The following is an 18,626-nucleotide window of genomic DNA, read 5'->3' as shown; positions in this document are numbered from 1 at the left end:
CGGATCTCAGCTCACTGCAAGCTCTGCCTCCCGGGTTTATGCCATTCTCCTGCCTCAGCCTCCTGAGTAGCTGGGACTACAGGCGCCCGCCACCTTGCCCGGCTAGTTTTTTGTATTTTTTAGTAGAGACGGGGTTTCACTGTGTTAGCCAGGGTGGTCTCGATCTCCTGACCTTGTGATCCGCCCGTTTCCGCCTCCCAAAGTGCTGGGATTACAGGCTTGAGCCACCGCGCCCAGCCTTTTCTTTCACCTCTTACACTTGGTGTAGAGTCATCAGTGATGGCAGCAGTTATGATATTAATAAAACTATTCTTTGCTTATTACAACAGTTTATAAAGTACCGCTCTCCAGTGATACATTGGGGGACTGAGGCCAGAGGGAAAAAAGTGGGTAATTTATGCAAGTTCCCATGGGAAATGAATGAGGAACCCTGGTTCAGCTCAGGACTTATGCTCCTGATGGCAGGTCCACCGTCTGTCTTTGTGAGTGTGCTGCTGTTGCTGCTGCTGTATTTGTCTTTCCCTTGGGGATTTGACCCTCGTGATTGTGACTTGGGAAGCCAAAATCTGGTCAGCTTTGTTTACACAAAATTGAAAGGCAGAAAGTCAAGCGCATGGTTAAAGAAGTGCTAACCCGGCCAGGTGCAGTGGCTCATGCCTGCAATTCCTGCACTTTGTGAGACTGAGGTGGGTGGATCACTTGAGTTCTGGCCAACATGGTGAAACCCCATCTGTACTAAAAATACAAAAATTAGCTGGGTGTGGTGGTATGGGCTTATAATGTTCCCAGCTACTTGGGCGGCTGGGGTGGGAGAAACGCTTGAATCCGGGAGGTGGAGGTTGCAGTGAGCCTAGATCATGCCACTGCACTACAGCCTGGATGACAGACTGAGACTTTGTCTCAAAAAAAAAAAAAAAAGGAAAGAAAAGAAAAGGTAAAGAAAAGAAAAGAAAAAAGAAAAGAAAAGAAGCACTAATCCTCCTTTCTGAGTTTCCTCATCCTGGGATTTTACCTGTACATTCATTCGATCTGCCCTTAAAGACAAGAAAAAAAAAAGAAGGCTTGAAACAACAACACTGCAAAACTTTCAGAAATTTTCTAAATAAATGTCTTTCTTTTTCAGATGGGGAAAATGATTTTGCAGGTGAAACTCAGAAAGATGAAGCAGCTTTCCAGAACCACAAAGTGAACCAAGGGCAACATGAAGACGAAGACTCAGGTCTCTTTTTTCTTCTCAAAGTAATCTTTCCATTGTGTCAGAAGGCTGCTGCTTGGCTATCTTCAGACCATTAGGACAAAGTAACTCACCAATCAGGGGTTTACTGCCTTACCTGCCAGATCTATTAGCCTTCCCAGACCTCAATCCTACCCCCTATAAGATGGATCACAGGTTAGCAAAGTGGCTTCAAGAGCCTTTCTTTTTTTAGCATCTCAGGGCCCGATAACAAAAACATGCTCAGAGTTGCATTCCCCAAAGCAAGAGCCCTCTGGGCAGGCACAGGGGCTGGGTGCAAAGGAAGGTGAAAGAAGTTTGGAAAAATTCTGCTTTCAATAGTATCTTTGCAGCAGATTTGGAAGGATCATGTGCACTATGTGAATACCCTAGAGGGAAAAGGTATGAAGTATTTCCCAACTTATTTGTATAGAGACTTTTTTTTTTTTTTTTTTTTTTTGCAAAGAATATCTTGCAGTACTAATGATCTGTGGATAATACTTCAAGTAAGGATGCTTTAGATCACCGGTCAACAAATTGTGGTCTACAGATCAAATATGTCTTGCAAATAAAGTTTTATTACTACACAGACACACTTGGAATGCAGAGACTAAGTGGCCCACAGAGTCAATACCATTTACTATCTGGTTCTTTACAAAATAAGTGGGTATCCCCTTTAGAGAATAGGACAATGGGCTCCCTTTACTTTTTATTATAACTTAGAGCCTCAGCATTAGTTACCATAAATGTTGGAGCCAGAACATTTTCCCTCCTTCCTAACAGTAGATTGGAGTCTATCCACTGAGATGGTTGTTATGGACACATGTTTAGAGTTTTCACTTACAGTCCATCCAAGCATCCATTTACAGATGATATGGTTTGGCTATGTCCCCACCCAAATCTCATCCTGAATTGTAGCCCCCAGAATTCCCACGTTTTGTGGGAGGGACCCAGTGGAAGGTAATTGAATCATGGGGACGGGTCTTTCCCATGCTGTTCTTGTGACAGTGAATTAGTCTCATAAGATCTGATGGTTTCATAAAGGAGAGTTCCCCTACACACTCTCTTTCTCTTTAGCTGCTGCCATCCATGTAAGATGTGACTTGCTTCTCCTTGCTTTCCACCATGATTGTGAGGCCTCCCCAGCCATGTGGAAGTGTGAGTCCATTAAACCTCTTTTATTCATAAACTAGTCTCAGGTATGTCTTTATTAGCAGTGTGAGAGCAGACTAATACAACCGGTAAGTTAACTAAGACTCGCTTGCCAATGTGACAACCTTGAGATCATATAGATGGCCCAATTCCAGGGCTAGGGTGGTTACATCCACTGCATAATGGCCTTGTCTACTTGGTGCAGAGTGGGAGAAACTGGGATGGAAAGGCCACTTCTCTATTGCAAACCGCATCCAGATTGGAGGCCCATTCTAAATTTCCCAGTGAAGAGGAATTGCAATTGAGCTTCTGCCTGTGTCATTCCAGGGCACGCTAACATTTGTTATAGGTTTACATTTAACCTTAAATTTGTAGTTTTTTTTTTTTCTTTTGTTGCAGATTGGTTTTCAGTGAACTGAATACTAAAAAGATATTATAGACAGAAACAACCCGTCTGGCTGATTGTTTCTTCCCAAAATGGATGTGATGATGAGCAAACGCTTTCATTTACATAAACAATCAGTTGAAAGGCCCTCACCGAATGTGAGCATTCATATTTGATGACATCCTGATTATAACCATAAATAACAATATTTTCATTGTTGGGTAATAAACATCATTACCCAGTATGTTTTAGGTGAGTGGGCACTTAACGGGGTAAGAAGGAGATGATCAGGAAGATTAAGGTGAGAGCTCAGTAAGATGAGAAGAGATAACCTTGCAAATTTAAGGTGTGCAATAAACATCTTTGCCAAGGGCCTGTTTGTCAATACAATTAGGTTTTTTGACTCATACCAGATAACTTGTGCAAATAAAATGTATCACAGCAGAAAAATCTTTTAATCACCCTACAAGCCTGTGTCAAGGGACAAAATGTGCCAGGTTCTGCCCTTGGTGAGCTTATGGTCTGGCGAGATGACCAGAGCACTCATAGACAAGCCATGACAGTGCTGTGTGAAAAAAGTGTCAGAACAAAGAAAACAAGTTTTGTGGGTCTTTTTCTGTGCAGACATTCTACGATTCTGTGATTCTGATTTCATTGTTTTGTTCTTTTGCTTTGTTTTGTCTTTGATTGCTTATTTGTAAATTTCCATTTCTGTAGTTTTAAAATCCTGTATTCATGTAGGATATACCTCCATAAAGCTTATTAACCTTCAGCACACAGGTTGATGAATTTTTGTATATAAGCACACTTATGTGACCACCACCTAGCATATTCAGTACCCCAAATGTGGACACTTTATTTTTAAAGTGAATTGTTTTAAACCCCAAAGCAGTGTACCTTATAAATAAACAAAGGAAAATAAAATTACAGAAACCAAAGGAAAATAAATTCTAAAAAGATTATGAGCCAGGTGTGGTGGCACACACCTATAGTCCCAGCTACTCAGGAGGCTGACACAGGAGGATCCTTGATCCCAGGAGTTTGAGGCTGCAAGGAGCTATGATCACTCTGTTGCATTCCAGCCTGGGTGACAGGGTGACACCCTGTGTCAAAATAAAATAAAATAATAAGATGATGAAAAAGGCAGTGGTCATGAGCATAGGTGTTAGCACAGGGACAAATTCAAAACCTGGAGCTGGCATCCACAACCTGTGAGTCCCCAGGAAATGCATCTTATCTCTTTGAGACTCAGTTTCCTCAACTGCAAATCACCAATGACAATACCAAATTGGGAGGGTAACAACCGTGAGGTTGATAGGGAGGATTGTGCAGGTGACTGTAGTAGCCCAGGTAGAAGCCTTCCAGGATGTGGCCCACAATGAGAGGTCAGGAAATATTTGCTAGTCCTATGATGAGAAGACAGCAACAATGCAGAGATTCCACTTTGCAGCAGGTCAATAGTTTGTATGGCTTCAAGTTATGGATTTACTTGTTCAAAGAAAATGCCATTCATAAGGGAAGAAGAACATGTCATTGATGGGTGGTCATTCATTGTGGAGTCCAGGGTAACTGTTTTCCAAATTAAAAAGAAAAGTGATTACATTGAGACTAAGAAATCTGGGGTTCATCTGTCTTTACATTTTTGTACCATGATTTTCTCAGTGCTCCTTGTCACCCGGGTCTTTGTTATTTTCTGGAAACAGTGGACCTTGACCTCAACCATTTGACAAGAGAACGTGAGATTTCAATTAGTTTTTATGCAAGGATAAGTGCTTCTGGATTTTCTCTTTGTCACTTTGGATCCCATAATGAATACTCCCCATGTGATGGTTAATCTTATGTGTCAACTTGGATGGGTCAAGGTGCCCAGATATTTGGTCAAACATTCTGATATTTCTGTGAGGGTGTTTTTGGAGGAGATGAACATTTAAATTGGTGGACTTTGATTAAGCAGACTGCCTTCTCCAGTGTAGGTTGACCTCATACAATCAGTTGAAGGCCTGAAGAGAACAAACAATGACCTATTCTGAGTAAGAAGAAATTCTATGTAATACTCGAATTCAGCCTGTAGTATGGAACTATGCATCTGCTCATCTCTGAGTCCCCAGCCTAACAGCCCACCCTGCACATTTTGGACTGATCAGACCTTCACAATCACACCAGCCAATTCCTTCGAACAAATCTCTATATGTGCATACACAACCTACTTGTTCAGTTTCTCTGGAGAACCCTGGCCCATATATCCCACAGAAAGAAGGAGAGTCCAATTTCAGTGGGGTTCGTGATGCCAGGTACTCAGCAATCTCTTTAAGAGAAAATAACAGTCTCTAAAGTCCTGGAAGCCTGCACTGGAACTCTGGCATGTGCACTTCCTAATGCTTTGACAATGGTATGGTTTGGCTCTGTGTCCCCACCCAAATCTCATTTCAAATTGTAATCCCCACATGTCAAGGGAGGGTGAGGGTGATTGGATCAGGGGGGTGGTTTTCCCCAAGCTGTTGTTGTGATAGTGAGTGAATTCTCATGAGATCTGATGGTTTTCTAAGTGTTGGCAGTTTCTCCTTCACTATCTCTTTTTCCTGCTGCCTTGTGAAGAAGAAGGTACTTGCTTCTCCTTCACTTCTGCCATGATTGTAAGTTTTCTGAGGCCTCCCTGGCCATGTGAAACTGTGAGTCAATTAAACCTCCTTTCTTTATAAAATACCCAATCTCGGGTATTTCTTTATAGCAGTGTGAAAATTGACTCATACAGACGGCATGAGTGTCTAAGCCTCTCTGAGCCTTGCTTTTCTCATTGTTATGGGGACGTAGTGGAATCTGTGCTCCAGGCTACTTGGGAGAGTTAAATGATGTGTTATATTACCTCCTGGTCCATGGGAAACACTTCCCAAATGTTGACTTCTCCTTCTTCATTCTGAAAGCAGACCATTGGGAGAAAAGCTCTGTGTTTTTTTTTTTTTTTTTCTCTTTTGCAAACTCCAGTACATTCTCTCTGACAAATCAGGACCACAAAGAGAGAGTTGATGGGAGAGATGAATGAAGCCCCAGTTCTTGCCTCTTCTTTTAATTCAAGTTTTATCTCTATGGATAAGCATCATCAGACATTGGTCAAACATTTTATGGTTTAGAAAGGAATTATAGTTTGGAGAAAGAAAATTACATAAAAGGAAGGAAGTAGTTACAAAATAAGTTCTCTGGTTCTGTGTATCTTTTTATTTTGTATACTAATTTCTGGATATGTCTGTTAATCAGCATTTAACTGTTTTAAAACTGGTACAATTATTTTGTCAAAGGTCATAAGTGTTTTTTTGTAATTGTTTTTAAATTAATCTTTGAAAATGAAGTTAATTTATAGTTTATTAACTTAGATTACTAGAAATCACTCCCATGGGCTTTTCAACTGCAACAAGACCTCAAAAAAGTGTTTTTAAGACTAATCTGTAAGACTTAACAACATTAATAGCTATCATTGAACCAACAGGAGGAAAAAATAGACTGTCTATTCTCTCCCTCTGCATTCAGAACCAAGGTTTTGTATTTTCCCCATAAACAGCCAGAATCTGATTTTCCTGTTCTTTTTTCCTGCAAAACAAATGGCTATTTTCCATGATGATGATAATTACATAGCACCTAAGGGCTTAAAAGCACATTCACTCTCAGGCTGTCTATGAACACGCTCTTAGCTCACTCCCGAGAAGAAAGGAGTTTTATTGACAAACTGTTTTTCAGTTGAATGAATTGAAGCTCAGGGAGGTGGGCTGGTTTAATCAAGCTCAGGTGGCTACAAGTGGTTGAGGCGGGTCTGAAAACTGAGGAAGGAGTCGAGCCTGTGCACTTTCCTGTGATAAAAAGATGGTGTCTAAATTATACATATTGAACAACCTAACTGAAGACTAGCCCTGTCCCAATACCTAGGTCCCCTCTCTTTGCAGTCCTCCCCATCTTTAAGGCCCCAGGCAGGTATGCCCAGATTTTGAGAACTGACTAGTCATTCTAAGCCTCATTCCAAAGTGACCAGTTGAGTGTTTCCAAAGGGCCAAGGTGCAAGAAAACCAAGTGGGCATCTCCTGTTTGAAATTCAGGTCCTTCCCTTGACATGCATTAACCATGTGATCTTGTCCAAATTGCTACTTCTTTTTGACCCTAATTTTCCCATCTATACAATCTTTCTAATGTGATCTTATCCACCTAGCAGCATAATTTTAAGTATTAAATAAAACAATGTGTGCAAGTGTATGAGGATCAGATTTAAGCATATAATAGATGCTTAATACGTGCTATCCCAATTTCTCCCTTCTCTGGAATGAGTTCACTTTGCTTAAACACATTGACGTTGATAGGCATATATGGAAAATGTGAGGTGTGGTGAAGCAGAGGTTGCAGGAGGTCACCAAACCTGACTCTCCTTCTTCCTGAGAACACGGCAGACCACATTAACTGGCCTCCTTTGCAGTTAGGCATTGTTGTGTGTCTCTGAACATGATGAAGAAAATGATGGTGAATTTAAAAGGATGGTTCTTTTCCTTCAGAAACACACATTTAGAATGAACTTAAGTAAGCCATAAACTTCAGATCTGGCCAATCATTGATAGTTGGGGGTTTATCTGTTATAGTGGCTAGTGTTACCTTATCCAGTACCTACCCATGCAACATGGTCCATTCACTTAGAAGTAGCTCACACACCTAGATGCACAGCAGCGTGTGCACACACGCAGGCACACACATACACACACACACCAGAAAATTAACATTTTGTGGACACAGTGAATGTTTTATGGAATTTTAAAAATTCTTGATAGTATCAAGAATTAAAAAATTTATACTTGGAAAGACTTTCAGAGGTCAATTGAGAATTTCCCTTTTATAGCTGTCTTGCAGGTGACCACCCACTGCTTGAACCTCTCCCCTGATATGGTGCCCACTGTCTCCCATGAAAATTCCTGGCCAAGACAGCTCTAAGTGTTACAATGTGGGCTTCATGTCAAGATCAGAGCTGCCTTCTCTAACGCCTAGCCATTCACCAGGGCTCCACCCTCTGAGAACCAAGAACCTGCTTGTTTTCCTATAGAAAATCCCCTTAAATAATTGAAAATATAGCCAGTTCCTCCATAACCTTTGCTTTGAAAGTGCACGTTTGTTTAGTGTGATTGATGTTGTAAGGAACAATGTGACATTATAAAACTATGCCTCGCTAGATGGAGCCACATAGAAATGTGAGACAACTTATCTCCCCATCTCAGGTCACCCTCCATCACTTCACAGTAACTCACAAGCCTCCCCACTTCCCAGGCCCACTTCCACAAGCAAGCTTCAGGTCTTTCTCAAAGAAAGTGTTGTATTTATTGTAGCATGCATATATTTATTAACTACTTAACAGGTGCAAAAGGGCAGTATCTCTTCTATTAGGTCATATAGTTTTAAAAATGTGTCCCTGATGAAGTGTTTGAATATTGTGCCCCAGCCTAATTTCCTCTCTAATCCCTGGGATTGTGAGTGATTTTTAGGAACACAGATGTCACAGTATGGCAGAACTGACTGTAGAACCTGCCTCTTCCTTTGGCCTGTTGATGAGATAGGGGAGTATTTGTCATTAAGGTACATCTTCACATTCTCTCAATAGAAAAGAACCTTGCATCAGGCTTGGCCTGGTGCTGGAAACTCAATGATGAGTAAACACAAGTAGTTCTTGTGTTTTCAGAGCTTACAGATTGCAGTCTTCCCAACCTCTCAATTCCCCTAGGAAGAAGAACAAATAGACAAACAAAGGAGGATGACAATGAAATAGTGTAATTTCTGGCTCAGCTAATCCATCCACTGAAAACAGAAAAAGGAGTGAATTCATGTTGGTGGGTCACTTGTACCAGTGCCTATGCCAGGTACTTATATAACCATTAAGTCCATTCAGCCCAGCTACAAGCCCTGGGGTGAGCTTTATATCTTCCATTTTGGAAGTGAGGTACTGGGGACTTTTAGCATCTTCTCAAGACGTGACTAGGGCTCAAATCCCATTGAGCTCTGACACTAATTCTTGTGTATTTTCAAATATGCCATGATTTTCCCCAGCATGCTTTCCGCTTTATCCAATGTCCAATTAAGGACCAAATATGTTTTTGATGATGATGATTCTTTGCATGGTGTTCACATATTAGCCAGGAAAGTGGGAGCTGGAACTACCAAGTAAAAGTAGGCAGGATTTGCCTGACCATGGAGGGCAAAAGACAAAAACAAGTATGTAGATTATTAACAGATATTATTTGAAGTCAAGCCCAATTCAGAACTAATAAAGTCTACATAATCCATGCAATCACAAAATGAAACATTTTGTAAAATTGCATCGCATATGGAAGTGACGACCTATCATGTAGTGTCTATGAAGTGCAAGGGTGATTTCAAAACTGTATTTCAAGGAGTCTTTGAGAGATCATTTGGGGCCAGAAATGGCCAATATGGTGGAGTTGTGGCCATTTGGTGCCAGCATGGAAACTATGAGCTGGAACTGCAGCCAGGAATGCAGTAAAAGGAGACTATGCATCCTGTTTCTACGACTTATATTCATCACCGCAGACAACCAGGTAATTCAATTATCTTTGGCCTTGCAAATCTGTGTCATGTGGTTTATGTGCCTTTCTCTATCAGTCCCTGCTGTTCCGTCAGACCTGAGGCTGGTGGCCCTGGGCTGGATGGAGGAGGGAGAGCACTGGTGTGCACATGGACAGGAGGCTAAGAAGAGGAATCTGTGTTATTTACTCTGAAAGTCATGACAATGATCTCGTGGTCCAGAATGCATTGTTCCTTGGAGCCCCCAGTAAGAATAACATAATTCACTTTTATAGCATCACATTTTATACAAACACTTTTGTTGGTGAAGAAAGATGTCTCATCTGACATGATTGCAGGGGAAATCTCTTTGTGTTCTTTCTCTCCCTTGCCCCTAATATTCTTGTGCCCATCTATAAGCACACATAAAATGTGTGGCATGCAAGATGGTAATGAGATGGCAGACTTTTTCTAACATCAGAATTTCAATAAGGATGAAATTTGCCTCCAAAAGAGGACAGTGATCTTTTCACAAACACTGTCCTTTGTCCTGAGGCACAGAAAATCCCCAAATCCCTAAAATATTTCATCTGAAGATAAGATAATTTTGCTCTAGCTTAGGCTGAAAAAGAAAGAAGGGGGAAAAGTCATCTATCAGATGCAGCCAGAAAAGTCCTGTTGCTTAGGGAGAAGGTAAATTAAAGGCTCCTATCTTATCTGTATTTCAATTAAAATCTTATTTTTGGTCCCTGGCAGTGCAACCCGTTGAAGTCTTTCTAAGTAAAAAAAAAAAATGCCATTTCAGTAGGTGGACGTTAAAGAAATCTTTAATGGATATGTTCTACATGTGATATGGGCTACTTTTCATGTAGGGAAGAAATGACATGAACAATATTTTGAAAGAGATATGAAATTTACAAAAGTCGGAAGGGCAATGGATGTATTACCCTGGTGAATTCTTTCTCACAGGGTCTTTTTATTCATTGAACCCCATTTGAATATCTGCTAACCCACCCCCAATAGGTAAGAAATTATAGCTAAAGGGGTTGGGGGAGGAGATTCAGGAAAGGGAGTTAGGAACTGTCTGAATATCTCGTTATCAAAATCCTTTTGAGGCACTGAGTTCAGGACTGGGTTTATCTCAACAAAGCAGGCAAAAAGAAAGAAGCCCATATTCAGATTAGAGACTGCTACCCATGTGAATAACTCTTATTGAAACAGCTTAGTAGAACCCAATGAATAAGACCTAGTGCTTCATGCCAAATCATAGACTAAATGAGGCATCAAGTAATAAATAGAACAATCAACCAATCGATCAATACAATTAAATGCAAAGAATATATATAAACTAGGTTCCAAAGTAAAAATAAGGCAATTGTAAAAAGTGAGTTTTATGTCAGTCATCAAGGAAACACTAATGAGGAATTTGTATGGCCACAGTACTGTGCTGTATAATCCTTAGGGGGTAAGGATGGAGACGGGATAAAGAAGTGATATGGTTTGGCTCTGTGTTCCCACCCAAATCTCATCTTGAATTGTAATTCCCACATGTCTAGGGAGGGACCTAGTGGGCGGTGATTGGATCATGGGAGTGGATTTCCCCCTTGTTGTTCTTGTGATAGTGAGTGAGTTCTCATAAGATCTGGTGGTTGATAAATGTCTTGTGCATCGCCTGCCCTCATTCTCTCCCCTGCCACCATGTAAGACGTGCCTTGCTTCCCCTTCCACTTCTGCCATGATTGTAAGTTTCCTGAGGTCTCCCAAGCCTTGTGGAACTGCGAGTCAATTAAGCCTCTTTTCTTTATAAATTACCCAGTTTCAGGTATTTCTTTATAGCAGTATGAAAATGAACTAATATAAAGAGTATGTTCCAGAGTGAAGGGAGGAGGTGTAGGTTCTATGGCTAGCTTTGCTACTAATGACCAAGACAAAGGTCAGTAAACTTTCTCTGTGAAGGACTAGATAGTAAATAGTTGAGGCTTTGCAGACCATACGGTGCCTGTGGCAACTACTCAAGTCTGCTACTGTAGTGTGAAAGTCATCATGGACAATATGTAAATGAATGGACATTACTGCATTCCAATAAATTTTTCTTTGTGGACATTGAGATTTGGATTTTTTACATGTTGGAAAATATTACTTGTTTTCCCCAATCATTAAAACATATAAAAACCACTCTTAACTCACAGATGATACAAACAGAGACAGTGGCCAGATTTAGCTTCTTGGTGATAGATGAGCCAAGCACTGATGATAAGCACAAGATGATACCTCAATACCACCATAAGGTGGCCAGGTTCACTAATGAAGAAGTGATTTAGATAGTTCAAGGTGTGAATTGTGAGAGCACCTTAAATATTGGAGTTCCAAGAGAAAGCATCAGCAGGACTACTGTTGGGACAATTAGGCTGCATGGGGGAAGAGAGAGGCTGTGGCCCATTTGTTAGCTAGAAACATTATCAGAGGGAGTGATGGGCTAACAATAATAATGTAGTATGTTGCCTTACTGAGCCAAATTACTGAGCACTTACCCCAAGCCAGGCACTGTTCTACACACCCTTCCAATTCTTTAAGCTTTACATCAATGGAAAGAGATAGGTGTTTTTACCACCACCACACTGCAAATGGGGAAACTGAGGCCAGAGGAGTAAACTAACTTGCCAGAGGGCACAGAGCTGATAAGTGATAGGTCCAGAAAACACAAGAGCTGGGAATTTGGAAAATGCCATGTAGAAGTACAGACCTGGAATTCAGGGGTCAAATAGTCTGAGCTCCTATTGGGCCTTCACCCCTTGCCAGCTCCAGGAACCAGTTTCCTAAACTCTGAGCCTCACGTTCCTCCTCTGTGAGACAAAACTATCATTGAATCTACTTTCTAACGTGAGATTGAGACATAATTAAACTTATGGCTCATAACTAGTGACCAATAAACGTTAGCGAATACTACCATTAACTATAAATTGTCCTAAATCTTTTCAAACCCATTTGAATGTGGAGCTTTTAAAATAGTATATTCTTTGCTTTGAAATTCCCTCAGTCTGACTTTGATTCCTCTGAATCTGTTCTTTGTATCAGGATTTGGCAAATGAGGCCATGGTCACTCCATTTATAAATTCATAAATATTACGATATTGTAAACAGCAGGGAAAAGTCCTGAGGATGTGTTTAGACAGCCCCTGGAAAAGCCCCAGGAGTGCGCATATCGTCGCAGACTCTATTGGGTCTGGAAACATAAGCAACAACAGCACTGCTTATTGAATGCAGACTCCATGGGCTCCAAGGGACCTGGAGGCGAATCTCACCTGACCCCTGCTTTCCAGGAGGGCGACATGCAAATCACTCCTACCAGCATTCTGGGTGCATGCGCAGCCAGTCCCTCAGGTGTCTCATCCTGAGGAAGACCCATATGATCCACTCAGCAGACTCCGTCTTGTTTTATGAACATCCCTAATTATTTTAGACAATGGGATTCTCAAGTTTTGAGGATTTTCTTTTTCTTTCCAGTAGTTCTTGATATTAAAATCAAGATCAGATCCTACCATCGCGTATTCCAAGTGCTCCCATCCTAATAATTTCTGGAGACTTTGTGTTCTTTAGAACAAGTTCAAATCTAAAATAGTATTTTTTTCCCCCCTGACATTCAGGATCTTTCAAACTCTCATTCTTCTATTTATACAACAGAAATTTATCAGTTTTTATTTCTATCTTTCAATAATTTTACAAAGCACAGAATCTAGCATCTCCGAAATTGGGATGTACCTTAAAATCAATGACATACTTCCAGGACACATTCTGAACACTGTATGCCAAGGAGCACTGATGACACAGTGGACATAGCCTGCATGCATATGTACATCAGAGGACTTGCATTGCAACTTGCATATTCTCAGAGATAATGTTAACCTGGACATAATGGTAACCAAGATTTAAGGGCACAGCTTGTTTTTTTAATCGCTGGACTCAAACAGTTGTGGGAAGTGGTGAACCAGTTGGGTTTATCAACATTCCCAAATAGGAGTCAAAAATAGGCTAGCTGTCCATAATTGCAAAGACAACTTAATTGTCTGGCATCAATAACCTTTGTTCTTTTATGGATTCTTTTAAGCAACACTGCATCATCATCATTCTTGATGGCAGGAGAACAAACACTCTGGAACAAACACAGACTCCAACTGGAAAAGTGACTCAAGAAAGTTGCAACCTGTGAACAAGTTTTAAGACTATTAAGACCATACCTCCCTTTTTATCACAAGAATTATATATAATGAAAATCTACATCTACTTAAATCTAAAGGATTTCTTTTGTAAGTGTGAAATACAATTTCTAAGTAATAAGAAAGAATTGTGCTGTGGTTTTATTATCAATGTTCTTTTTTTCCTACTTTTTTATTGGTGGTACTTAAGATATTGTTTCATCTTACAATTGATGATATCTTAGATTCAATAAAATATGGTTGTGTGCTAATCACAGACTATACTGGGATCAGAGACACCAAATAACAGAGATTGTCCTTGCTGTAAGGACTCAGAATCTGCTAAAATGATATCAACTCCCAGGTCCTCTAGATATGATTTCCTCGGACTATGCCTTCTCAATTCTATTGATGCACATTTACTTATCCTTCAAGGCCCAGGTTAAATAACATCTCCAAAGAGATATTTTCCCAGATAGTGCATCAGCTCTCATTCTCTGCAGAAATAACAACTTCTTCCTTGGCACCTCTATAATGTTTTTATTATAGTTGTGGGCACTGGAGCCAGGCACCTTGGTTTAAATCCTGGCCCATCCTTTTGCTACTTCTGTGGCCTTAGGCATGATAATTAGGTACACTGAGCCACATCTATATTGTGGATCTATATCTCATTCTCATCTCGGATGGTGATTTTGAGGATTAAATACATTAATATGGGTAAGGCATTTAAAAGAGTATCTAGCATAAAGTAAGCAGATTTGACCATTATCATGCCACGTGTCAGCCTTGATCCCACTGTAATTTGGTTCGTTGTGATGTGGGTCTGTGTGTAAGCTCCTGGAGGCTGAAATGATGCCTGCTGTTAGCTTCATTTCTTTCTCTGCAGAGAGTACAGCATTTGGCTCAGAGGACAGAGTCGTTCATTAAGCCCATCCACAAACCTTTGTTAAACACCTAATATACATTAGCCATTGTTCTAAGCTCTAATAATAAAGCTCTTAAAAATATCTGTGGAATGAATGAGCTAATAATTATTCACTTTATAAATAGTGGTGTGATAGCCAGAAAACAGACGAAGCACTTGGGATGCATGAACTCTTCATGTGACCTCTGTTATGTTTTATGTATTTTGCACAATGTTTATTTGTTTAAACTAACAAATACTTTCCTAAAATTACAACCACCACACCTGATAGCATGGTATTCTAGCCTGCTTTCTGGTTCAACTTAATTCTCCTAAGGGGCTATCTCTGTCTCATGAGGCATCATGCCTCTTCGTAATGTTAAAAGTCTCCACATGCAGTTTGCGGGATTTAGATTCCAAATGTTTCAGCCTCAGCTGTTCACCTACTCTCCCTCTGCTCTCCAAGTTGTCTCAGCTATGAACCTTGTCTCCAGCCTGTACTCTTTCTCAATACTTCCAAGCTGACATAGACTCAATTTCTTTTTTGGTTGTGTTTTTGTTTCTCTATCTCAGCCCTTCTTCCTTGCTATAAACAGAATGTTTGTGTTCCTGCAAGTTCATATGTTGAAATCGTAGCCCCCAGTGTGAGGATATTTGGAGGGGGGACTTTGGGAGGAGATTAAGTCATGAGGGCAGAGTCTTCAAGAATGAGATTATCAAAGGGACCCCAGAGAGCTTGTTTGCCCATTTTGCCATGTGAGGATACAGTGAGAAGATGGCCATCTATGAACCAGGAAACAGGCCCCCACCAGACACTGTAAGTGCCAGTACTTTGATCTTGAACTTCTCAGGGTGCAGAACTGTGAGGAATAGGTTGCTGTCAGTTATAGACCTCCCAGTCTATGGTATTCTGTTACAGCAGCCTGAATGGCCTAAGACAATCCCAAGCATAACTTTTAAGATAACATTTGCCTTCCCTCATAGGCAACTTCCCCACTTTCTCCTCACCTGACAGCAGCTACAGAAAGGTGATGTGTAGCTGCAGGTGCTGCTCACCTAATATTTCCTTGTCTCCAACTTCTGGGCACAGGGTAAGTCTGTTTCAGGAACTCTGCAACAGCTTTGGCCAATGTGTTGTGAACTAAGGAAATATGGCTCACTTCCAGGTAAAGCATTTGTTTGCATGTGAAGACCCTTCAGTTCTCCGTAGCCTTCTGACCTGGTGATAAGAATAGTCATCGGGCTGAGTTTTGGAGTGAGAAGTCAAGGAATAGAACCCCGTTGGCCTCATGATGGACTTGGGGCATGAGAAAGGGATAATGATCAGATGCTATTAGTGATGAATATTTGGGAGTTTCCTAATACCGCTGTAGAGTGGATACAATTGTCCAGACTGCTGAGGGCAGACTACATTTTCTACATCCTTAAGCTCTCTTTCCTTTTGGCTCATTAACTGCTCATGTACTGTGGATGAATTCCACATGACATTTTTGGTAAAACCTCAGCCAAACATTTTCAGGTCTCTCTAGTGTATCCTATGGAAGATGGACTGTGTTGCCAAGTTGTATGCTGATGAACCAGTTCCGGCATTTATCACAATTGAAAAGTAGCAGAACACTGTCTAATAGAACTTCTACTGCTTAGTGAACAGGGCTGGAATTAGGTAATGGTGACAGACACATTATAAGCAATCGTGCTTGATGCAGGGTTCACTTAGATTCATTCATGGTGTGGAGTCATTTCCAAATGCCAGTCTCCACTCTGTGTGCAGTACCAGCATCTAATATTTCTAAACATATTTTGGCTCAGTGACACTTTAATGGTATACAATAATACTCAGCTTCCCTCTTAGAAAAATGGATACTCTCATTTCTCTAAACATTGGGCCTTTACCTTTAACCATTTCCATTTAAATGCAAATTTCAATCATGTCCACCTTTCTGTGTTCCAACATGAGCATACAGAAGTGACAGCAGCTTGAATCCAAATTTCAAGAGGCTGGGAGCTGCTTCCTATGGGGGTACTATATAAGTTTAAATGGTTAGTTTTTGTGTCGCTTCATGTTGCTGAGATTAGTCTCTAAGGGAATATTTTGCCTTTATTGGGAGGAGTGGCTAAGTCAGAAGAAGGAAGGACGGCTTTCAGAGCAGTGGACAGACACAGGGATGGATGGCCCAGAAGTGATTAACACCTTAATGGATCCCGGCTTATATTCTTAGACATGGACCCCCAAAGATAGAATTCAGGACCCAGGGGACCCTAAAGGGCTTTCATGTACAATGACTGCATTGAGTTTTCCTTCCTGAGGGTGGTCTTAGTTTCTCAGCATATAACCTCTGTCATCGTCATCAAGTCTTGAGTTAACGAGTCCATGCTCCCTGGCCTGATCGATCCTACCTTATCTATAGACAGGATTCTGGGGTCCAGGTCAGGTTAGACCAGGAGAGCAGCCTTGCTAACAGTAGGGGAAGGAGGGGTCTGCACAACCTTGGAAGGCACTGGATGGGAAGGGGTTTATTGGGCTAAGTCCTTAGGAGGTCAAAGGTGGGGAGTGACAGGCCTTCAGGGTACCACCCAGTGAGAGAGCCAGGACCCAGTGATGAGGGCTTCTGGACTTCAGAAGGTTCTAGAAGTTTGTCTTTTCGAGGAAAGAACATGGGTTCAGGATTCAGACTGCCTGGGTTCAAATCAGGCAATTTCATTTCCCAGATGTGGGACGATGAACAAGGCTGTTTACTTGGGTCTGAGTTTTTGCAAACATAGAGCCAAAAAGCAGTAGTTACACTCATGGAGCCATACCAAGGACAAATATGCTAATGACTCAGGTACATAGCTTAGAACAGTGCTTGCTCCCCTGCAAGTGTGCAGGGAAAGTTGAGTAGGATCCAGTGCAGAGGACGAGGGGGCAAGAGGTCATGGTATTTGCCCTTCTCCTTTATCACCTGGTGGCCTGAAAGATTTCTTCATGGTCAGCAGTGAAATCCTTCAAGCTGAAAGGCCTTCCCTTGGGATGGAAAAGGGATCAAAGAGAAGCTGTTGTTACAAAGGCCCGAGTTGTCCCGAGATCAGAGAAAGGCCCTTGAGGAAGCATATCTAACAGGAGAAGGACACAGGCTTACTGTTGAAAGCAAAGAAGAAAAGGGAGGTTGTGGAGCGAGCAAGCCCTAGACTGAGGCTTGGTCCTGACGGTTGCTATTTAGAAACTGCATGATGTTGTTATCATGAATTGATACAATATTATTTGACATTCTCTTCCCAATTGGGAAGGTGAGATGTGACTCACTAAAAACTCCAGAGTGGCTGTAGGTTGCATTAATAAAAAAATGAGGTCAAAGCCAAGACAGGTGAATCCCTGAACAGTGCTGGTTGAACAGCTCTGAGGTTTATCCTTGCTTCAGGGCTATGCCCTTGAACAGGAGTAAAAGCAAAATATGGGAAGACCTCAGAGGAGCCTGTCTGTAGTCAGAGAGGATGCACCAGGCCATGTCCTGTGATATGGAAGGGAAGGGAGGATGCCTTAGCATGGAGGGCAGAGTCTCCTAAACAGCCTCTTTCTGGAAGATTAGCCTTATGGTATGCAGCCAAGAGCGGCCGAACTGAGCACACTGGGAGGATTAAAGGGCAAGGAAGGCAAGATTTTCCCATAATCTGGATTTTGTATCCAGATCAAAGAGGCTGTCGACCAGGTGATGAGCACCCTTTCAACAGAGAGATGCAAGGTGCTTCCTGCTTTACATGGGAGATGACTGAGGTGGACATTGGGTTGCTGATGGGATCAGGATTCTCAGATTGCCTCTCCAAGAGAAGTCTTCTGCTTCTGTATATCTCAGGAGCTAAGGAATTGCCATGAAAATGTTATTCCCTTAACAGCCAGCAAAGGGAGTTTCTCATTCTAAAGGCAGGCAGAGGAGTTCTTCTCTTCTAAAGAAACACTTGAATGTTGGAGTCAGAGATGCAGGGAGATGGTGGCAAAGGTAAGAGGGGCTCGCTGCTCTGGCACCAGATGGTTCAGCAATACTTGTCATGTATCCGGGACCTCCCTGGTGGAGGAGAAATGACTTCCACAGCCTCTGCTGGAACTGGGCCGAGGCTGTGTGAGGAAGTGAATATGAAACCTGTGAACTGTCACTCCCACAGCCAGTTTTTTTTTTTTTTAATCAAGACACGCCATTGTGGAAGCTTTCTGAAGAGTGGATTTGTGGCTGAGTGCGGTGGCTCACATCTGTAATCCCAGGACTTAGT

The 18,626-nt window shown here is 41.5% G+C and overlaps 1 long non-coding RNA gene across 1 annotated transcript in view; it reads right to left on the bottom strand.

Moving 5' to 3' along the window:
- LOC105547891 overlaps positions 1–18,626 on the bottom strand; it is a 75,174-nt gene that overhangs the window by 19,396 nt on the left and 37,152 nt on the right. The window contains exon 3 of the long non-coding RNA XR_001007304.1: positions 5,614–5,831. This is a non-coding gene — a long non-coding RNA (uncharacterized LOC105547891). The remainder of the gene's footprint in view (positions 1–5,613; positions 5,832–18,626) is intronic.

Source organism: Mandrillus leucophaeus, unplaced genomic scaffold (assembly GCF_000951045.1).
Source record: "Mandrillus leucophaeus isolate KB7577 unplaced genomic scaffold, Mleu.le_1.0 Scaffold4, whole genome shotgun sequence".
In the NCBI taxonomy this organism is placed as follows: Eukaryota; Metazoa; Chordata; class Mammalia; order Primates; family Cercopithecidae; genus Mandrillus; species Mandrillus leucophaeus.
Note: the sequence above shows the minus strand (reverse complement) of the source record. Positions and strands in the feature narration are given on the sequence as shown.